This window comes from Cinclus cinclus, chromosome 21 (assembly GCF_963662255.1).
Source record: "Cinclus cinclus chromosome 21, bCinCin1.1, whole genome shotgun sequence".
Lineage (NCBI taxonomy): Eukaryota > Metazoa > Chordata > Aves > Passeriformes > Cinclidae > Cinclus > Cinclus cinclus.
This window is the reverse complement of record NC_085066.1, coordinates 10,739,916-10,764,079: the sequence shown is the minus strand read 5'-3', so window position 1 is coordinate 10,764,079 and position 24,164 is coordinate 10,739,916.

Genomic DNA, 24,164 nt, shown 5'->3' with positions numbered 1-24,164 from the left:
CTCTTAACCCCTGTGCTGTCACAATGCATCCCATGACCTTTTAGGCCACTTGATGTCACAATGAATCATTTGATTCTTGGCCTTCATGGTGGCATAATAGATCCTTGATTCTATTGGTCCCCCTGCTGTAACAATTCATCCCTGCCCCTTTTAGGCCCATTGGTGTCACAAGGGATCATTAGATTGTTAGCCTGCATTGGGTCACAATGGATCCTTGCTTCTTTTAACCCCTGTACTGCCACAATGCATCCCATGCCCATTTAGGCCACTTGGTCTCACAATGAATCATTTGATTCTTGGCCTTCATGGTGGCATAATAGATCCTTGATTCTATTGGTCCCCGTTCTGTAAGAATTCATCCCTGCCCCTTTTAGGCCCATTGGTGTCACAAGGGATCATTAGATTGTTAGCCTGCATTGGGTCACAATGGATCCTTGCTTCTCTTAACCCCTGTGGTGTCACAATGCATCCCATGCCCTTTTAGGCCACTTGATGTCACAATGAATCATTTGATTCTTGGCCTCCACGGTGGCATAATAGATCCTTGCTTCTATTGGTCCCCGTGCTGTAACAATCCATCCCTGGCCCTTTTTATAACCCCTGGTGCCACAAGGGATCATTAGATTGTTAGCCTGCATTGGGGCACAATGGTTCCTTGCTTCTCTTAACTTCTGTGCTGTCACAATGCATCCCATGCCCTTTTAGGCCACTTGGTCTTACAATGAACCATTTGATTTTGGCCTTCATGGTGTCATAATGGTTCCTTGCCTCTATAGGTCCCAATGCTGTCAGAGTTCATCCGTGGTCCTTTTGCGCCCCCTGGTGTCAAAAGGGATTCTTAGATTGTTAGCCTGCATTGGGTCACAATGGTTCCTTGCTTCTCTTAACCCCTGTGGCGTCACAATGCATCCCATGCCCTTTTAGGCCACTTGATGTCACAATGAATCATTTGATTCTTGGCCTCCATGGTGTCATAATGGTTCCTTGTTTCTATTGGGCCCCATGCTTTCACAATTCATCCCTGGACCTTTTACGCCCCCTGGTGTCAAATGGGATCCCGGGATTATTAGCCTCCATTGGGTCACAATGGATCCTTGCTTCTCTTAACCCCTGTGGTGTCACAATGCATCCCAGGACATTTTAGGCCACATGATGTCACAATGAATTATTTGATTCTTGGCCTTCATGGTGGCATAATAGATCCTTGCTTCTATGGGTCCCCGTGCTGTAACAATCCATCCCTGGCCATTTTTATACCCCATGGTGCCACAAGGGTTCATTAGATTGTTAGCCTCCATTGGGTCACAATGGTTCCTTGCTTCTCTTAACCTCTGTGGTGTCACAATGCATTCCAAGCCCTTTTAGGCCACTTGATGTCACAATGAACCATTTGATTCTTGGCCTTCATGGTGTCATAATGGTTCCTTGCTTCTATAGGTCCCCATGCTGTCAGAGTTCATCCGTGGTCCTTTTGCGCCCCCTGGTGTCAAAAGGGATTCTTACCTTGTTAGCCTGCATTGGGTCACAATGGATCCTTGCTTCTCTTAACCCCTGTGGTGTCATAATGCATCCCATGCCCTTTTAGGCCACTTGATACCACAATGAATCATTTGATTCTTGGCCTCCATGGTGGCGAAATTGCACCAGGTTTTACTTGGGCCCCATGCTTTCACAATTCATCCCTCCCCCTTTTAGGCCTATTGGTGTCAAAAGGTATCATTAGATTGTTAGCCTCCATTGGGTAAAAATGGATCCTTGCTTCTCTTAACCCCTGCGCTGTCACAATGCATCCCATGCCCTTTTAGGCCACTTGATGCCACAATGAATCATTTGATTCTTGGCCTCCATGTTGGAATAACAGATCCTTGATTCGATTGGTCCCTGTGCTGTAACAATTCATCCCTGCCCCTTTTAGGCCCATTGGTGTCACAAGGGATCATTAGATTGTTAGCCTCCATTGGGTCACAATGGATCCTTGCTTCTCTTAACCCCTGTGCTGTCACAATGCATCCCATGACCTTTTAGGCCACTTGGTCATACAATGAACCATTTGATTTTGGCCTTCATGGTGTCATAATGGTTCCTTGCCTCTATAGGTCCCCATGCTGTCAGAGTTGATCCGTGGTCCTTTTGCGCCCCCTGGTGTCAAAAGGGATTCTTAGATTGTTAGCCTGCATTGGGTCACAATGGTTCCTTGCTTCTCTTAACCCCTGTGGTGTCATAATGCATCCCATGCCCTTTTAGGCCACTTGATGTCACAATGAATCATTTGATTCTTGGCCTCCATGGTGTCATAACGGTTCCTTGTTTCTATTGGGCCCCATGCTTTCACAATTCATCCCTGGCCCTTTTACGCCCCCTGGTGTCAAATGGGATCCCGGGATTATTAGCCTCCATTGGGTCACAATGGATCCTTGCTTCTCTTAACCCCTGGGGTGTCACAATGCATCCCATGCCCTTTTAGGCCACTTGATGTCACAATGAATCATTTGATTCTCGGCCTCCACGGTGGCATAATAGATCCTTGATTCTATTGGTCCCCGTGCTGTAACAATTCATCCCTGCCCCTTTTAGGCCCATTGGTGTCACAAGGGATCATTAGATTGTTAGCCTGCATTGGGGCACAATGCTTCCTTGCTTCTCTTAACCTCTGTGGTGTCACAATGCATTCCAAGCCCATTTAGGCCACTTGGTCTTACAATGAATCATTTGATTCTTGGCCTTCATGGTGTCATAATGGTTCCTTGCTTCTATAGGTCCCCATGCTGTCAGAGTTCATCCGTGTTCCTTTTGCGCCCCCTGGTGTCAAAAGTGATTCTTAGATTGTTAGCATGCATTGGGTCACAATGGTTCCTTGCTTCTCTCAACCCCTGTGCTGTCACAATGCATCCCATGCCCTTTTAAGCCACTTGATGTCACAATGAATCATTTGATTCTTGGCCTCCATGGTGGCAGAATTGTACCAGGTTTTACTTGGGCCCCATGCTTTCACAATTCATCCCTGCCCCTTTTAGGCCCATTGGTGTCACAACGATCATTAGATTGTTAGCCAGCATTGGGTCACAATGGTTCCTTGCTTCTCTTAACCTCTGTGGTGTCACAATGCATCCCATGCCCTTTTAGGCCACTTGATGTCACAATGAATCATTTGATTCTTGGCCTCCACGGTGGCATAATAGATCCTTGTTTCTATTGGTCCCCGTGCTGTAACAATCAATCCCTGGCCCTTTTTATACCCCCTGGTGCCACAAGGGATCATTAGATTGTTAGCCTGCATTGGGTCACAATGGTTCCTTGCTTCTCTTAACCTCTGTGGTGTCACAATGCATTCCAAGCCCTTTTAGGCCACTTGATGTCACAATGAACCATTTGATTCTTGGCCTTTATGGTGTCATAATGGTTCCTTGCTTCTATAGGTCCCCATGCTGTCAGAGTTCATCCGTGGACCTTTTGCGCCCCCTGGTGTCAAAAGGGATTCTTACCTTGTTAGCCTGCATTGGGTCACAATGGATCCTTGCTTCTCTTAACCCCTGTGCTGTCACAATGCATCCCATGCACTTTTAGGCCACTTGATGTCACAATGAATCATTTGATTCTTGGCCTCCATGGTGGCGAAATTGTACCAGGTTTTAATTGGGCCCCATACTTTCACAATACATCCCTACCGCTTTTAGGCTCATTGGTGTCAAAAGGTATCATTAGATTGTTAGCCTCCATTGGGTCACAATGGATCCTTGCTTCTCTTAACCCCTGCGCTGTCACAATGCATCCCATGCCCTTTTAGGCCACATGATGTCACAATGAATTATTTGATTCTGGGCCTTCATGGTGGCATAATAGATCCTTGATTCTATTGGTCCCCGTGCTGTAACAATTCATCCCTGCCCCTTTTAGGCCCATTGGTGTCACAAGGGATCATTAGATTGTTAGCCTGCATTGGGGCACAATGTTTCCTTGCTTCTCTTAACCTCTGTGCTGTCACAATGCATTCCAAGCCCATTTAGGCCACTTGGTCTTACAATGAATCATTTGATTCTTGGCCTTCATGGTGTCATAATGGTTCCTTGCTTCTATAGGTCCCCATGCTGTCAGAGTCCATCCGTGGTCCTTTTGCGCCCCCTGGTGTAAAAAGGGATTCTTAGATTGTTAGCCTGCATTGGGTCACAATGGTTCCTTGCTTCTCTTAACCCCTGTGCTGTCACAATGCATCCCATGCACTTTTAGGCCACTTGATGTCACAATGAATCATTTGATTCTTGGCCTCCACGGTGGCATAATTGTACCAGGTTTTACTTGGGCCCCATGCTTTCACAATTCATCCCTGCCCCTTTTAGGCCCATTGGTGTCACAAGGGATCATTAGATTGTTAGCCTGCATTGGGTAACAATGGTTCCTTGCTTCTCTTAACCTCTGTGGTGTCACAATGCATTCCAAGCCCTTTTAGGCCACTTGATGTCACAATGAACCATTTGATTCTTGGCCTTCATGGTGTCATAATGGTTCCTTGCTTCTATAGGTCCCCATGCTGTCAGAGTTCATCCGTGGTCCTTTTGCGCCCCCTCGTGTCAATAGGGATTCTTAGATTGTTAGCCTGCATTGGGTCACAATGGTTCCTTGCTTCTCTTAACCCCTGTGGTGTCATTATGCATCCCATGCCCTTTTAGGCCACTTGATGTCACAATGAATCATTTGATTCTTGGCCTCCATGGTGGCGAAATTGTACCAGGTTTTAATTGGGCCCATGCTTTCACAATACATCCCTGCCCCTTTTAGGCCCATTGGTGTCAAAAGGTATCATTAGATTGTTAGCCTGCATTGGGTCACAATGGATCCTTGCTTCTCTTAACCCCTGTGCTGTCACAATGCATCCCATGCCCTTTTAGGCCACTTGGTCTTACAATGAACCATTTGATTTTGGCCTTCATGGTGTCATAATGGTTCCTTGCCTCTATAGGTCCCAATGCTGTCAGAGTTAATCCGTGGTCCTTTTGCGCCCCCTGGTGTCAAAAGGGATTCTTAGATTGTTAGCCTGCATTGGGTCACAATGGTTCCTTGCTTCTCTTAACCCCTGTGCTGTCACAATGCATCCCATGCCCTTTTAGGCCACTTGATGTCACAATGAATCATTTGATTCTTGGCCTCCATGGTGTCATAATGGTTCCTTGTTTCTATTGGGCCCCATGCTTTCACAATTCATCCCTGGCCCTTTTACGCCCCCTGGTGTCAAATGGGATCCCGGGATTATTAGCCTCCATTGGGTCACAATGGATCCTTGCTTCTCTTAACCCCTGTGCTGTCACAATGCATCCCATGCACTTTTAGGCCACTTGGTGTCACAATGAATCATTTGATTCTTGGCCTCCACGGTGGCATAATAGATCCTTGCTTCTATTGGTCCCCGTGCTGTAACAATCCATCCCTGCCCCTTTTAGGCCCATTGGTGTCACAAGGGATCATTAGATTGTTAGCCTGCATTGGGTCACAATGGATCCTTGCTTCTCTTAACCCCTGTACTGCCACAATGCATCCCATGCCCATTTAGGCCACTTGATCTCACAATGAATCATTTGATTCTTGGCCTTCATGGTGTCATAATGGTTCCTTGCTTCTATAGGTCCCAATGCTATCAGAGTCCATCCGTGGTCCTTTTGCGCCCCCTGGTGTCAAAAGGGATTCTTAGATTGTTAGCCTGCATTGGGTCACAATGGTTCCTTGCTTCTCTTAACCCCTGTGGTGTCACAATGCATCCCATGCCCTTTTAGGCCACTTGATGTCACAATGAATCATTTGATTCTTGGCCTCCATGGTGTCATAATGGTTCCTTGTTTCTATTGGGCCCCATGCTGTCACAATTCATCCCTGGCCCTTTTACGCCCCCTGGTGTCAAATGGGATCCTGGGATTATTAGCCTCCATTGCGTCACAGTGGATCCTTGCTTCTCTTTACCCCTGTGGTGGCACAATGCATCCCATGCACTTTTAGGCCACTTGATGTCACAATGAATCATTTGATTCTTGGCCTCCACGGTGGCATAATAGATCCTTGCTTCTATTGGTCCCCGTGCTGTAACAATCCATCCCTGGCCCTTTTTATACCCCCTGGTGCCACAAGGGATCATTAGATTGTTAGCCTGCATTGGGGCACAATGGTTCCTTGCTTCTCTTAACCTCTGTGGTGTCACAATGCATTCCAAGCCCTTTTAGGCCACTTGGTCTTACAATGAACCATTTGATTCTTGGCCTTCATGGTGTCATAATGGTTCCTTGCTTATATAGGTCCCAATGATGTCAGAGTTCATCCGTGGTCCTTTTGCGCCCCCGGTGTCAAAAGGGATTCTTAGATTGTTAGCCTGCATTGGGTCACAATGGTTCCTTGCTTCTCTTAACCTCTGTGGTGTCATAATGCATCCCATGCCCTTTTAGGCCACTTGATGTCACAATGAATCATTTGATTCTTGGCCTCCATGGTGGCATAATAGATCCTTCCTTCTATTGGTCCCCGTGCTGTAACAATTCATCCCTGCCCCTTTTAGGCCCATTGGTGTCACAAGGGATCATTAGATTGTTAGCCTGCATTGGGTCACAATGGTTCCTTGCTTCTCTTAACCTCTGTGGTGTCACAATGCATCCCATGCCCTTTTAGGCCACTTGATGTCACAATGAATCATTTGATTCTTGGCCTCCATGGTGTCATAATGGTTCCTTGTTTCTATTGGGCCCCATGCTTTCACAATTCATCCCTGGCCCTTTTACGCCCCCTGGTGTCAAATGGGATCCCGGGATTATTAGCCTCCATTGGTTCACAATGGATCCTTGCTTCTCTTAACCCCTGTGCTGTCACAATGCATCCCATGCCCTTTTAGGCCACTTGATGTCACAATGAATCATTTGATTCTTGGCCTCCATGGTGGCGAAATTGTACCAGGTTTTAATTGGGCCCCATGCTTTCACAATATATCCCTGCCCCTTTTAGGCCCATTGGTGTCAAAAGGTATCATTAGATTGTTAGCCTCCATTGGGTCACAATGGATCCTTGCTTCTCTTAACCCCTGTGCTGTCACAATGCATCCCATGCCCTTTTAGGCCACTTGATGTCACAATGAATTATTTGATTCTTGGCCTCCATGGTGGCATAATAGATCCTTGCTTCTATTGGTCCCCGTTCTGTAACCATTCATGCCTGGCCCTTTTAGGCCCATTGGTGTCACAAGGGATCATTAGATTGTTAGCCTGCATTGGGTCACAATGTTTCTTTGCTTCTCTTAACCTCTGTGGTGTCACAATGCATTCCAAGCCCTTTTAGGCCACTTGGTCTTACAATGAACCATTTGATTCTTGGCCTTCATGGTGTCATAATGGTTCCTTGCTTATATAGGTCCCAATGCTGTCAGAGTTCATCCGTGGTCCTTTTGCGCCCCCTGGTGTCAAAAGGGATTCTTAGATTGTTAGCCTGCATTGGGTCACAATGGTTCCTTGCTTCTCTTAACCCCTGTGGTGTCCCAATGCATCCCATGCACTTTTAGGCCACTTGATGTCACAATGAATCATTTGATTCTTGGCCTCCACGGTGGCATAATAGATCCTTGCTTCTATTGGTCCCCGTGCTGTAACAATCCATCCCTGGCCCTTTTAGGCCCATTGGCGTCACACGGGATCATTAGATTGTTAGCCTGCATTGGGTCACAATGGTTCCTTGCTTCTCTTAACCTCTGTGGTGTCACAATGCATTCCAAGCCCTTTTAGGCCACTTGATGTCACAATGAACCATTTGATTCTTGGCCTTCATGGTGTCATAATGGTTCCTTGCTTCTATAGGTCCCCATGCTGTCAGAGTTCATCCGTGGTCCTTTTGCGCCCCCGGTGTCAAAAGGGATTCTTAGATTGTTAGTCTGCATTGGGTCACAATGGTTCCTTGCTTCTCTTAACCCCTGTGCTGTCACAATGCATCCCATGCCCTTTTAGGCCACTTGATGTCACAATGAATCATTTGATTCTTGGCCTTCATGGTGGCGAAATTGTACCAGGTTTTAATTGGGCCCCATGCTTTCACAATACATCCCTGCCCCTTTTAGGCCCATTGGTGTCAAAAGGTATCATTAGATTGTTAGCCTCCATTGGGTCACAATGGATCCTTGCTTCTCTTAACCCCTGTGCTGTCACAATGCATCCCATGCCCTTTTAGGCCACTTGATGTCACAATGAATCATTTGAGTCTTGGCCTTCATGGTGGCATAATAGATCCTTGATTCTATTGGTCCCCCTGCTGTAACAATTCATCCCTGCCCCTTTTAGGCCCATTGGTGTCACAAGGGATCATTAGATTGTTAGCCTGCATTGGGTCACAATGGATCCTTGCTTCTTTTAACCCCTGTACTGCCACAATGCATCCCATGCCCATTTAGGCCACTTGGTCTCACAATGAATCATTTGATTCTTGGCCTTCATGGTGTCATAATGGTTCCTTCCTTCTATAGGTCCCCATGCTGTCAGAGTCCATCCGTGGTCCTTTTGCGCCCCCTGGTGTCAAAAGGGATTCTTAGATTGTTAGCCTGCATTGGGTCACAATGGTTCCTTGCTTCTCTTAACCCCTGTGGTGTCACAATGCATCCCATGCCCTTTTAGGCCACTTGATGTCACAATGAATCATTTGATTCTTGGCCTCCATGGTGGCATAATAGATCCTTCCTTCTATTGGTCCCCGTGCTGTAACAATTCATCCCTGCCCCTTTTAGGCCCATTGGTGTCACAAGGGATCATTAGATTGTTAGCCTGCATTGGGTCACAATGGTTCCTTACTTCTCTTAACCTCTGTGGTGTCACAATGCATCCCATGCCCTTTTAGGCCACTTGATGTCACAATGAATCATTTGATTCTTGGCCTCCATGGTGTCATAATGGTTCCTTGTTTCTATTGGGCCCCATGCTTTCACAATTCATCCCTGCCCCTTTTACGCCCCCTGGTGTCAAATGGGATCCCGGGATTATTAGCCTCCATTGGGTCACAATGGATCCTTGCTTCTCTTAACCCCTGTGCTGTCACAATGCATCCCATGCACTTTTAGGCCACTTGATGTCGCAATGAATCATTTGATTCTTGGCCTCCACGGTGGCATAATAGATCCTTGCTTCTATTGGTCCCCGTGCTGTAACAATCCATCCCTGGCCCTTTTTATACAGCCTGGTGCCACAAGGGATCATTAGATTGTTAGCCTGCATTGGGTCACAATGTTTCCTTGCTTCTCTTAACCTCTGTGCTGTCACAATGCATTCCAAGCCCTTTTAGGCCACTTGATGTCACAATGAACCATTTGATTCTTGGCCTTCATGGTGTCATAATGGTTCCTTGCCTCTACAGGTCCCAATGCTGTCAGAGTTCATCCGTGTTCCTTTTGCGCCCCCTGGTGTCAAAAGGGATTCTTAGATTGTTAGCCTGCATTGGGTCACAATGGTTCCTTGCTTCTCTTAACCCCTGTGGTGTCACAATGCATCCCATGCCCTTTTAGGCCACTTGATGTCACAATGAATCATTTGATTCTTGGCCTCCATGGTGTCATAATGGTTCCTTGTTTCTATTGGGCCCCATGCTTTCACAATTCATCCCTGGCCCTTTTACGCCCCCTGGTGTCAAATGGGATTCTTAGACTGTTAGCCTGCATTGGGTCACAATGGTTCCTTGCTTCTCTTAACCCCTGTGCTGTCACAATGCATCCCATGCCCTTTTAGGCCACTTGATGTCACAATGAATCATTTGATTCTTGGCCTCCACGGTGGCATAATAGATCCTTGCTTCTATTGGTCCCCGTGCTGTAACAATCCATCCCTGGCCCTTTTTATACCCCCTGGTGCCACAAGGGATCATTAGATTGTTAGCCTGCATTGGGGCACAATGGTTCCTTGCTTCTCTTAACCTCTGTGGTGTCACAATGCATTCCAAGCCCTTTTAGGCCACTTGATGTCACAATGAATCATTTGATTCTTGGCCTTCATGGTGTCATAATGGTTCCTTGCTTCTATAGGTCCCCATGCTGTCAGAGTTCATCCGTGGTCCTTTTGCGCACCCTGGTGTCAAAAGGGATTCTTAGATTGTAAGCCTGCATTGGGTCACAATGGTTCCTTGCTTCTCTTAACCCCTGTGGTGTCATAATGCATCCCATGCCCTTTTAGGCCACTTGATGTCACAATGAATCATTTGATTCTTGGCCTCCATGGTGGCGAAATTGTACCAGGTTTTAATTGGGCCCCATGCTTTCACAATACATCCCTGCCCCTTTTAGGCCCATTGGTGTCAAAAGGTATCATTAGATTGTTAGCCTCCATTGGGTCACAATGGATGCTTGCTTCTCTTAACCCCTGTGCTGTCACAATGCATCCCATGCCCTTTTAGGCCACTTGGTCTTACAATGAACCATTTGATTTTGGCCTTCATGGTGTCATAATGGTTCCTTGCCTCTATAGGTCCCAATGCTGTCAGAGTTCATCCGTGGTCCTTTTGCGCCGCCTGGTGTCAAAAGGGATTCTTAGATTGTTAGCCTGCATTGGGTCACAATGGTTCCTTGCTTCTCTTAACCCCTGTGCTGTCACAATGCATCCCATGCCCTTTTAGGCCACTTGATGTCACAATGAATCATTTGATTCTTGGCCTCCATGGTGGCGAAATTGTACCAGGTTTTACTTGGGCCCCATGCTTTCACAATTCATCCCTGCCCCTTTTAGGCCCATTGGTGTCACAAGGGATCATTAGATTGTTACCCTGCATTGGGTCACAATGGATCCTTGCTTCTCTTAACCCCTGTGGTGTCACAATGCATCCCAGGCCCTTTTAGGCCACTTGATGTCACAATGAACCATTTGATTCTTGGCCTTCATGGTGTCATAATGGTTCCTTGCTTCTATAGGTCCCCATGCTGTCAGAGTTCATCCGTGGTCCTTTTGCGCCCCCTGGTGTCAAAAGGGATTCTTAGATTGTTAGCCTGCATTGGGTCACAATGGTTCCTTGCTTCTCTTAACACCTGTGGTGTCATAATGCATCCCATGCCCTTTTAGGCCACTTGATGTCACAATGAATCATTTGATTCTTGGCCTCCATGGTGGCGAAATTGTACCAGGTTTTAATTGGGCCCCATGCTTTCACAATACATCCCTGCCCCTTTTAGGCCCATTGGTGTCAAAAGGCATCATTAGATTGTTAGCCTCCATTGGGTCACAATGGAATCTTGCTTCTCTTCACCCCTGTGCTGTCACAATGCATCCCATGCCCTTTTAGGCCACTTGGTCTTACAATGAACCATTTGATTTTGGCCTTCATGGTGTCATAATGGTTCCTTGCCTCTATAGGTCCCAATGCTGTCAGAGTTCATCCGTGGTCCTTTTGCGCCCCCTGGTGTCAAAAGGGATTCTTAGATTGTTAGCCTGCATTGGGTCACAATGGTTCCTTGCTTCTCTTAACCCCTGTGGTGTCACAATGCATCCCATGCCCTTTTAGGCCACTTGATGTCACAATGAATCATTTGATTCTTGGCCTCCATGGTGTCATAATGGTTCCTTGTTTCTATTGGGCCCCATGCTTTCACAATTCATCCCTGGCCCTTTTACGTCCCCTGGTGTCAAATGGGATCCCGGGATTATTAGCCTCCATTGGGTCACAATGGATCCTTGCTTCTCTTAACCCCTGTGCTGTCACAATGCATCCCATGCTCTTTTAGGCCACTTGGTCTCACAATGAATCATTTGATTCTTGGCCTTCATGGTGGCATAATAGATCCTTGCTTCTATTGGTCCCCGTGCTGTAACAATCCATCCCTGGCCCTTTTTATACCCCCTGGTGCCACAAGGGATCATTAGATTGTTAGCCTGCATTGGGTCACAATGTTTCCTTGCTTCTCTTAACCCCTGTGCTGTCACAATGCATCCCATGCCCTTTTAGGCCACTTGATGTCACAATGAATCATTTGATTCTTGGCCATCATGGTGGCGAAATTGTACCAGGTTTTAATTGGGCCCCATGCTTTCACAATATATCCCTGCCCCTTTTAGGCCCATTGGTGTCAAAAGGTATCATTAGATTGTTAGCCTCCATTGGGTCACAATGGATCCTTGCTTCTCTTAACCCCTGTGCTGTCACAATGCATCCCATGCCCTTTTAGGCCACTTGATGTCACAATGAATTATTTGATTCTTGGCCTCCATGGTGGCATAATAGATCCTTGCTTCTATTGGTCCCCGTTCTGTAACCATTCATGCCTGGCCCCTTTTAGGCCCATTGGTGTCACAAGGGATCATTAGATTGTTAGCCTGCATTGGGTCACAATGTTTCCTTGCTTCTCTTAACCTCTGTGCTGTCACAATGCATTCCAAGCCCTTTTAGGCCACTTGGTCTTACAATGAACCATTTGATTTTGGCCTTCATTGTGTCATAATGGTTCCTTGCCTCTATAGGTCCCAATGCTGTCAGAGTTCATCCGTGGTCCTTTTGCGCCCCCTGGTGTCAAAAGGGATTCTTAGATTGTTAGCCTGCATTGGGTCACAATGGTTCCTTGCTTCTCTTAACCCCTGTGGTGTCACAATGCATCCCATGCACTTTTAGGCCACTTGATGTCACAATGAATAATTTGATTCTTGGCCTTCATGGTGGCGTAATTGTACCAGGTTTTAATTGGGCCCCATGCTTTCACAATACATCCCTGCCCCTTTTAGGCCCATTGGTGTCAAAAGGTATCATTAGATTGTTAGCCTCCATTGGGTCACAATGGATCCTTGCTTCTCTTAACCCCTGTGCTGTCACAATGCATCCCATGCCCTTTTAGGCCACTTGATGTCACAATGAATCATTTGATTCTTGGCCTTCATGGTCGCATAATAGATCCTTGATTCTATTGGTCCCCCTGGTGTAACAATTCATCCCTGCCCCTTTTTGGCCCATTGGTGTCACAAGGGATCATTAGATTGTTAGCCTGCATTGGGTCACAATGGATCCTTGCTTCTTTTAACCCCTGTACTGCCACAATGCATCCCATGCCCATTTAGGCCACTTGGTCTCACAATGAATCATTTGATTCTTGGCCTTCATGGTGGCATAATAGATCCTTGATTCTATTGGTCCCCGTTCTGTAAGAATTCATCCCTGCCCCTTTTAGGCCCATTGGTGTCACAAGGGATCATTAGATTGTTAGCCTGCATTGGGTCACAATGGATCCTTGCTTCTCTTAACCCCTGTGGTGTCACAATGCATCCCATGCCCTTTTAGGCCACTTGATGTCACAATGAATCATTTGATTCTTGGCCTCCACGGTGGCATAATAGATCCTTGCTTCTATTGGTCCCCGTGCTGTAACAATCCATCCCTGGCCCTTTTTATAACCCCTGGTGCCACAAGGGATCATTAGATTGTTAGCCTGCATTGGGGCGCAATGGTTCCTTGCTTCTCTTAACTTCTGTGCTGTCACAATGCATCCCATGCCCTTTTAGGCCACTTGGTCTTACAATGAACCATTTGATTTTGGCCTTCATGGTGTCATAATGGTTCCTTGCTTCTATAGGTCCCAATGCTGTCAGAGTTCATCCCTGGCCCTTTTGCGCCCCCTGGTGTCAAAAGGGATTCTTAGATTGTTAGCCTGCATTGGGTCACAATGGTTCCTTGCTTCTCTTAACCCCTGTGGCGTCACAATGCATCCCATGCCCTTTTAGGCCACTTGATGTCACAATGAATCATTTGATTCTTGGCCTCCATGGTGTCATAATGGTTCCTTGTTTCTATTGGGCCCCATGCTTTCACAATTCATCCCTGCCCCTTTTACGGCCCCTGGTGTCAAATGGGATCCCGGGATTATTAGCCTCCATTGGGTCACAATGGATCCTTGCTTCTCTTAACCCCTGTGGTGTCACAATGCATCCCATGCCCTTTTAGGCCACTTGATGTCACAATGAATCATTTGATTCTTGGCCTCCATGGTGGCGAAATTGTACCAGGTTTTAATGGGCCCCATGCTTTCACAATACATCCCTGCCCCTTTTAGGCCCATTGGTGTCAAAAGGTATCATTAGATTGTTAGCCTCCATTGGGTCACAATGGATCCTTGCTTCTCTTAACCCCTGTGCTGTCACAATGCATCCCATGCCCTTTTAGGCCACTTGATGTCACAATGAATCATTTGATTCTTGGCCTCCATGGTGGCAGAATTGTACCAGGTTTTAATTGGGCCCCATGCTTTCACAATTCATCCCTGCCCCTTTTAGGCCCATTGGTGTCACAACGATCATTAGATTGTTAGCCAGCACTGGGTCACAATGGTTGCTTGCTTCTCTTAACCCCTGTGGTGTCACAATGCATCCCAGGCCCTTTTAGGCCACATGATGTCACAATGAATTATTTGATTCTTGGCCTTCATGGTGGCATAATAGATCCTTGCTTCTATGGGTCCCCGTGCTGTAACAATCCATCCCTGGCCATTTTTATACCCCCTGGTGCCACAAGGGTTCATTAGATTGTTAGCCTCCATTGGGTCACAATGGTTCCTTGCTTCTCTTAACCTCTGTGGTGTCACAATGCATTCCAAGCCCTTTTAGGCCACTTGATGTCACAATGAACCATTTGATTCTTGGCCTTCATGGTGTCATAATGGTTCCTTGCTTCTATAGGTCCCCATGCTGTCAGAGTTCATCCGTGGTCCTTTTGCGCCCCCCGGTGTCAAAAGGGATTCTTAGATTGTTAGCCTGCATTGGGTCACAATGGATCCTTGCTTCTCTTAACCCCTGTGGTGTCATAATGCATCCCATGCCCTTTTAGGCCACTTGATACCACAATGAATCATTTGATTCTTGGCCTCCATGGTGGCGAAATTGTACCAGGTTTTACTTGGGCCCCATGCTTTCACAATTCATCCCTGCCCCTTTTAGGCCTATTGGTGTCAAAAGGTATCATTAGATTGTTAGCCTCCATTGGGTAAAAATGGATCCTTGCTTCTCTTAACCCCTGTGCTGTCACAATGCATCCCATGCCCTTTTAGGCCACTTGATGTCACAATGAATCATTTGATTCTTGGCCTCCATGTTGGCATAACAGATCCTTGATTCGATTGGTCCCTGTGCTGTAACAATTCATCCCTGGCCCTTTTAGGCCCATTGGTGTCACAAGGGATCATTAGATTGTTAGCCTCCATTGGGTCACAATGGATCCTTGCTTCTCTTAACCCCTGTGCTGTCACAATGCATCCCATGACCTTTTAGGCCACTTGATGTCACAATGAATTATTTGATTCTTGGCCTCCATGGTGGCATAATAGATCCTTGATTCTATTGGTCCCCGTTCTGTAAGAATTCATCCCTGCCCCTTTTAGGCCCATTGGTGTCACAAGGGATCATTAGATTGTTAGCCTGCATTGGGTCACAATGGATCCTTGCTTCTCTTAACCCCTGTGGTGTCACAATGCATCCCATGCCCTTTTAGGCCACTTGATGTCACAATGAATCATTTGATTCTTGGCCTCCACGGTGGCATAATAGATCCTTGCTTCTATTGGTCCCCGTGCTGTAACAATCCATCCCTGGCCCTTTTTATAACCCCTGGTGCCACAAGGGATCATTAGATTGTTAGCCTACATTGGGGCGCAATGGTTCCTTGCTTCTCTTAACTTCTGTGCTGTCACAATGCATCCCATGCCCTTTTAGGCCACTTGGTCTTACAATGAACCATTTGATTTTGGCCTTCATGGTGTCATAATGGTTCCTTGCCTCTATAGGTCCCAATGCTGTCAGAGTTCATCCCTGGCCCTTTTGCGCCCCCTGGTGTCAAAAGGGATTCTTAGATTGTTAGCCTGCATTGGGTCACAATGGTTCCTTGCTTCTCTTAACCCCTGTGGCGTCACAATGCATCCCATGCCCTTTTAGGCCACTTGATGTCACAATGAATCATTTGATTCTTGGCCTCCATGGTGTCATAATGGTTCCTTGTTTCTATTGGGCCCCATGCTTTCACAATTCATCCCTGGCCCTTTTACGCCCCCTGGTGTCAAATGGGATCCCGGGATTATTAGCCTCCATTGGGTCACAATGGATCCTTGCTTCTCTTAACCCCTGTGGTGTCACAATGCATCCCAGGCCCTTTTAGGCCACATGATGTCACAATGAATTATTTGATTCTTGGCCTTCATGGTGGCATAATAGATCCTTGCTTCTATGGGTCCCCGTGCTGTAACAATCCATCCCTGGCCATTTTTATACCCCCTGGTGCCACAAGGGTTCATTAGATTGTTAGCCTCCATTGGGTCACAATGGTTCCTTGCTTCTCTTAACCTCTGTGGTGTCACAATGCATTCCAAGCCCTTTTAGGCCACTTCATGTCACAATGAACCATTTGATTCTTGGCCTTCATGGTGTCATAATGGTTCCTTGCTTCTATAGGTCCCCATGCTGTCAGAGTTCATCCGTGGTCCTTTTGCGCCCCCCGGTGTCAAAAGGGATTCTTAGATTGTTAGCCTGCATTGGGTCACAATGGATCCTTGCTTCTCTTAACCCCTGTGGTGTCATAATGCATCCCATGCCCTTTTAGGCCACTTGATACCACAATGAATCATTTGATTCTTGGCCTCCATGGTGGCGAAATTGCACCAGGTTTTACTTGGGCCCCATGCTTTCACAATTCATCCCTGCTCCTTTTAGGCCTATTGGTGTCAAAAGGTATCATTAGATTGTTAGCCTCCATTGGGTAAAAATGGATCCTTGCTTCTCTTAACCCCTGTGCTGTCACAATGCATCCCATGCCCTTTTAGGCCACTTGATGTCACAATGAATCATTTGATTCTTGGCCTCCATGTTGGCATAACAGATCCTTGATTCGATTGGTCCCTGTGCTGTAACAATTCATCCCTGGCCCTTTTAGGCCCATTGGTGTCACAAGGGATCATTAGATTGTTAGCCTCCATTGGGTCACAATGGATCCTTGCTTCTCTTAACCCCTGTGCTGTCACAATGCATCCCATGACCTTTTAGGCCACTTGATGTCACAATGAATTATTTGATTCTTGGCCTCCATGGTGGCATAATAGATCCTTGATTCTATTGGTCCCCGTGCTGTAACAATTCATCCCTGCCCCTTTTAGGCCCATTGGTGTCACAAGGGATCATTAGATTGTTAGCCTGCATTGGGGCACAATGTTTCCTTGCTTCTCTTAACCTCTGTGGTGTCACAATGCATTCCAAGCCCATTTAGGCCACTTGGTCTTACAATGAACCATTTGATTCTTGGCCTTCATGGTGTCATAATTCTTCCTTGCTTCTATAGGTCCCCATGCTGTCAGAGTTCATCCGTGTTCCTTTTGCGCCCCCTGGTGTCAAAAGGGATTCTTAGATTGTTAGCCTGCATTGGGTCACAATGGTTCCTTGCTTCTCTCAACCCCTGTGCTGTCACAATGCATCCCATGCCCTTTTAGGCCACTTGATGTCACAATGAATCATTTGATTCTCGGCCTCCACGGTGGCATAATAGATCCTTGCTTCTATTGGTCCCCGTGCTGTAACAATCCATCCCTGGCCCTTTTTATACCCCCTGGTGCCACAAGGGATCATTAGATTGTTAGCCTCCATTGGGTCACAATCGTTCCTTGCTTCTCTTTACCTCTGTGGTGTCACAATGCATTCCAAGCCCTTTTAGGCCACTTGATGTCACAATGAACCATTTGATTCTTGGCCTTCATGGTGTCATAATGGTTCCTTGCTTCTATAGGTCCCCATGCTGTCAGAGTTCATCCGTGGTCGTTTTGCGCCCCCTGGTGTCAAAAGGGATTCTTAGATTGTTAGCCTGCATTGGGTCACAATGGTTCCTTGCTTCTCTTAACCCCTGTGGTGTCATAATGCATCCCATGCCCTTTTAGGCCACTTGATGTCACAATGAATCATTTGATTCTTGGCCTCCATGGTGGCGAAATTGTACCAGGTTTTAATTGGGCCCCATGCTTTCACAATACATCCCTGCCTCTTTTAGGCCCATTGGTGTCAAAAGGTATCATTAGATTGTTAGCCTCCATTGGGTCACAATGGGTCCTTGCTTCTCTTAACCCCTGTGCTGTCACAATGCATCCCATGCCCTTTTAGGCCACTTGGTCTTACAATGAACCATTTGATTTTGGCCTTCATTGTGTCATAATGGTTCCTTGCCTCTATAGGTCCCAATGCTGTCAGAGTTCATCCGTGGTCCTTTTGCGCCCCCTGGTGTCAAAAGGGATTCTTAGATTGTTAGCCTGCATTGGGTCACAATGGTTCCTTGCTTCTCTTAACCCCTGTGGTGTCATAATGCATCCCATGCCCTTTTAGGCCACTAGATGTCACAATGAATCATTTGATTCTTGGCCTCCATGGTGTCATAATGGTTCCTTGTTTCTATTGGGCCCCATGCTTTCACAATTCGTCCCTGGCTCTTTTAAGCCCCCTGGTGTCAAATGGGATCCCGGGATTATTAGCCTCCATTGGGTCACAATGGATCCTTGCTTCTCTTAACCCCTGTGCTGTCACAATGCATCCCATGCACTTTTAGGCCACCTGGTGTCACAATGAATCATTTGATTCTTGGCTTCCATGGTGGCATAATAGATCCTTGCTTCTATTGGTCCCCGTGCTGTAACAATCAATCCCTGGCCCTTTTTATACCCACTGGTGCCACAAGGGATCATTAGATTGTTAGCCTGCATTGGGTCACAATGTTTCCTTGCTTCTCTTAACCTCTGTGGTGTCACAATGCATTCCAAGCCCTTTTAGGCCACTTGATGTCACAATGAACCATTTGATTCTTGGCCTTCATGGTGTCATAATGGTTCCTTGCTTCTATAGGTCCCCATGCTGTCAGAGTTCATCCGTGGTCCTTTTGCGCCCCCTGATGTCAAAAGGGATTCTTACCTTGTTAGCCTGCATTGGGTCACAATGGATCCTTGCTTCTCTTAACCCCTGTGGTGTCACAATGCATCCCATGCCCTTTTAGGCCACATGATGTCACAATGCATTATTTGATTCTTGGCCTTCATGGTGGCATAATAGATCCTTGATTCTATTGGTCCCCGTGCTGTAACAATTCATCCCTGCCCCTTTTAGGCCCATTGGTGTCACAAGGGATCATTAGATTGTTAACCTGCATTGGGGCACAATGGTTCCTTGCTTCTCTTAACCTCTGTGGTGTCACAATGCATTCCAAGCCCATTTAGACCACTTGGTCTTACAATGAATCATTTGATTCTTGGCCTTCATGGTGTCATAATGGTTCCTTGCTTCTATAGGTCCCCATGCTGTCAGAGTCCATCCGTGGTCCTTTTGTGCCCCCTGGTGTCAAAAGGGATTCTTAGATTGTTAGCCTGCATTGGGTCACAATGGTTCCTTGCTTCTCTTAACCCCTGTGGTGTCACAATGCATCCCATGCCCTTTTAGGCCACTTGATGTCACAATGAATCATTTGATTCTTGGCCTCCATGGTGTCATAATGGTTCCTTGTTTCTATTGGGCCCCATGCTTTCACAATTCATCCCTGCCCCTTTTACGGCCCCTGGTGTCAAATGGGATCCCGGGATTATTAGCCTCCATTGGGTCACAATGGATCCTTGCTTCTCTTAACCCCTGTGCTGTCACAATGCATCCCATGCACTTTTAGGCCACTTGATGTCACAATGAATCATTTGATTCTTGGCCTCCACGGTGGCATAATAGATCCTTGCTTCTATTGGTCCCCGTGCTGTAACAATCCATCCCTGGCCCTTTTTATACCCCCTGGTGCCACAAGGGATCATTAGATTGTTAGCCTGCATTGGGTCACAATGTTTCCTTGCTTCTCTTAACCTCTGTGCTGTCACAATGCATTCCAAGCCCTTTTAGGACACTTGATGTCACAATGAACCATTTGATTCTTGGCCTTCATTGTGTCATAATGGTTCCTTGCTTCTATAGGTCACCATGCTGTCAGAGTTCATCCGTGGTCCTTTTGCGCCCCCTGGTGTCAAAAGGGATTCTTAGATTGTTAGCCTGCATTGGGTCACAATGGTTCCTTGCTTCTCTTAACCCCTGTGCTGTCACAATGCATCCCATGCCCTTTTAGGCCACTTGATGTCACAATGAATCATTTGATTCTTGGCCTCCATGGTGGCGAAATTGTACCAGGTTTTAATGGGCCCCATGCTTTCACAATACATCCCTGCCCCTTTTAGGCCCATTGGTGTCAAAAGGTATCATTAGATTGTTAGCCTCCATTGGGTCACAATGGATCCTTGCTTCTCTTAACCCCTGTGCTGTCACAATGCATCCCATGCCCTTTTAGGCCACTTGATGTCACAATGAATCATTTGATTCTTGGCCTCCATGTTGGCATAACAGATCCTTGATTCGATTGGTCCCTGTGCTGTAACAATTCATCCCTGGCCCTTTTAGGCCCATTGGTGTCACAAGGGATCATTAGATTGTTAGCCTCCATTGGGTCACAATGGATCCTTGCTTCTCTTAACCCCTGTGCTGTCACAATGCATCCCATGACCTTTTAGGCCACTTGATGTCACAATGAATTATTTGATTCTTGGCCTCCATGGTGGCATAATAGATCCTTGATTCTATTGGTCCCCGTGCTGTAACAATTCATCCCTGCCCCTTTTAGGCCCATTGGTGTCACAAGGGATCATTAGATTGTTAGCCTGCATTGGGGCACAATGTTTCCTTGCTTCTCTTAACCTCTGTGGTGTCACAATGCATTCCAAGCCCATTTAGGCCACTTGGTCTTACAATGAACCATTTGATTCTTGGCCTTCATGGTGTCATAATTGTTCCTTGCTTCTATAGGTCCCCATGCTGTCAGAGTTCATCCGTGTTCCTTTTGCGCCCCCTGGTGTCAAAAGGGATTCTTAGATTGTTAGCCTGCATTGGGTCACAATGGTTCCTTGCTTCTCTCAACCCCTGTGCTGTCACAATGCATCCCATGCCCTTTTAGGCCACTTGATGTCACAATGAATCATTTGATTCTCGGCCTCCACGGTGGCATAATAGATCCTTGCTTCTATTGGTCCCCGTGCTGTAACAATCCATCCCTGGCCCTTTTTATACCCCCTGGTGCCACAAGGGATCATTAGATTGTTAGCCTCCATTGGGTCACAATCGTTCCTTGCTTCTCTTTACCTCTGTGGTGTCACAATGCATTCCAAGCCCTTTTAGGCCACTTGATGTCACAATGAACCATTTGATTCTTGGCCTTCATGGTGTCATAATGGTTCCTTGCTTCTATAGGTCCCCATGCTGTCAGAGTTCATCCGTGGTCGTTTTGCGCCCCCTGGTGTCAAAAGGGATTCTTAGATTGTTAGCCTGCATTGGGTCACAATGGTTCCTTGCTTCTCTTAACCCCTGTGGTGTCATAATGCATCCCATGCCCTTTTAGGCCACTTGATGTCACAATGAATCATTTGATTCTTGGCCTCCATGGTGGCGAAATTGTACCAGGTTTTAATTGGGCCCCATGCTTTCACAATACATCCCTGCCTCTTTTAGGCCCATTGGTGTCAAAAGGTATCATTAGATTGTTAGCCTCCATTGGGTCACAATGGGTCCTTGCTTCTCTTAACCCCTGTGCTGTCACAATGCATCCCATGCCCTTTTAGGCCACTTGGTCTTACAATGAACCATTTGATTTTGGCCTTCATTGTGTCATAATGGTTCCTTGCCTCTATAGGTCCCAATGCTGTCAGAGTTCATCCGTGGTCCTTTTGCGCCCCCTGGTGTCAAAAGGGATTCTTAGATTGTTAGCCTGCATTGGGTCACAATGGTTCCTTGCTTCTCTTAACCCCTGTGGTGTCATAATGCATCCCATGCCCTTTTAGGCCACTAGATGTCACAATGAATCATTTGATTCTTGGCCTCCATGGTGTCATAATGGTTCCTTGTTTCTATTGGGCCCCATGCTTTCACAATTCGTCCCTGGCTCTTTTAAGCCCCCTGGTGTCAAATGGGATCCCGGGATTATTAGCCTCCATTGGGTCACAATGGATCCTTGCTTCTCTTAACCCCTGTGCTGTCACAATGCATCCCATGCACTTTTAGGCCACCTGGTGTCACAATGAATCATTTGATTCTTGGCTTCCATGGTGGCATAATAGATCCTTGCTTCTATTGGTCCCCGTGCTGTAACAATCAATCCCTGGCCCTTTTTATACCCACTGGTGCCACAAGGGATCATTAGATTGTTAGCCTGCATTGGGTCACAATGTTTCCTTGCTTCTCTTAACCTCTGTGGTGTCACAATGCATTCCAAGCCCTTTTAGGCCACTTGATGTCACAATGAACCATTTGATTCTTGGCCTTCATGGTGTCATAATGGTTCCTTGCTTCTATAGGTCCCCATGCTGTCAGAGTTCATCCGTGGTCCTTTTGCGCCCCCTGATGTCAAAAGGGATTCTTACCTTGTTAGCCTGCATTGGGTCACAATGGATCCTTGCTTCTCTTAACCCCTGTGGTGTCACAATGCATCCCATGCCCTTTTAGGCCACATGATGTCACAATGCATTATTTGATTCTTGGCCTTCATGGTGGCATAATAGATCCTTGATTCTATTGGTCCCCGTGCTGTAACAATTCATCCCTGCCCCTTTTAGGCCCATTGGTGTCACAAGGGATCATTAGATTGTTAACCTGCATTGGGGCACAATGGTTCCTTGCTTCTCTTAACCTCTGTGGTGTCACAATGCATTCCAAGCCCATTTAGACCACTTGGTCTTACAATGAATCATTTGATTCTTGGCCTTCATGGTGTCATAATGGTTCCTTGCTTCTATAGGTCCCCATGCTGTCAGAGTCCATCCGTGGTCCTTTTGTGCCCCCTGGTGTCAAAAGGGATTCTTAGATTGTTAGCCTGCATTGGGTCACAATGGTTCCTTGCTTCTCTTAACCCCTGTGGTGTCACAATGCATCCCATGCCCTTTTAGGCCACTTGATGTCACAATGAATCATTTGATTCTTGGCCTCCATGGTGTCATAATGGTTCCTTGTTTCTATTGGGCCCCATGCTTTCACAATTCATCCCTGCCCCTTTTACGGCCCCTGGTGTCAAATGGGATCCCGGGATTATTAGCCTCCATTGGGTCACAATGGATCCTTGCTTCTCTTAACCCCTGTGCTGTCACAATGCATCCCATGCACTTTTAGGCCACTTGATGTCACAATGAATCATTTGATTCTTGGCCTCCACGGTGGCATAATAGATCCTTGCTTCTATTGGTCCCCGTGCTGTAACAATCCATCCCTGGCCCTTTTTATACCCCCTGGTGCCACAAGGGATCATTAGATTGTTAGCCTGCATTGGGTCACAATGTTTCCTTGCTTCTCTTAACCTCTGTGCTGTCACAATGCATTCCAAGCCCTTTTAGGACACTTGATGTCACAATGAACCATTTGATTCTTGGCCTTCATTGTGTCATAATGGTTCCTTGCTTCTATAGGTCACCATGCTGTCAGAGTTCATCCGTGGTCCTTTTGCGCCCCCTGGTGTCAAAAGGGATTCTTAGATTGTTAGCCTGCATTGGGTCACAATGGTTCCTTGCTTCTCTTAACCCCTGTGCTGTCACAATGCATCCCATGCCCTTTTAGGCCACTTGATGTCACAATGAATCATTTGATTCTTGGCCTCCATGGTGGCGAAATTGTACCAGGTTTTAATGGGCCCCATGCTTTCACAATACATCCCTGCCCCTTTTAGGCCCATTGGTGTCAAAAGGTATCATTAGATTGTTAGCCTCCATTGGGTCACAATGGATCCTTGCTTCTCTTAACCCCTGTGCTGTCACAATGCATCCCATGCCCTTTTAGGCCACTTGATGTCACAATGAATCATTTGATTCTTGGCCTCCATGGTGGCAGAATTGTACCAGGTTTTAATTGGGCCCCATGCTTTCACAATTCATCCCTGCCCCTTTTAGGCCCATTGGTGTCACAACGATCATTAGATTGTTAGCCAGCACTGGGTCACAATGGTTGCTTGCTTCTCTTAACCTCTGTGGTGTCACAATGCATCCCATGCCCTTTTAGGCCACATGATGTCACAATGAATTATTTGATTCTTGGCCTTCATGGTGGCATAATAGATCCTTGATTCTATTGGTCCCCGTGCTGTAACAATTCATCCCTGCCCCTTTTAGGCCCATTGGTGTCACAAGGGATCATTAGATT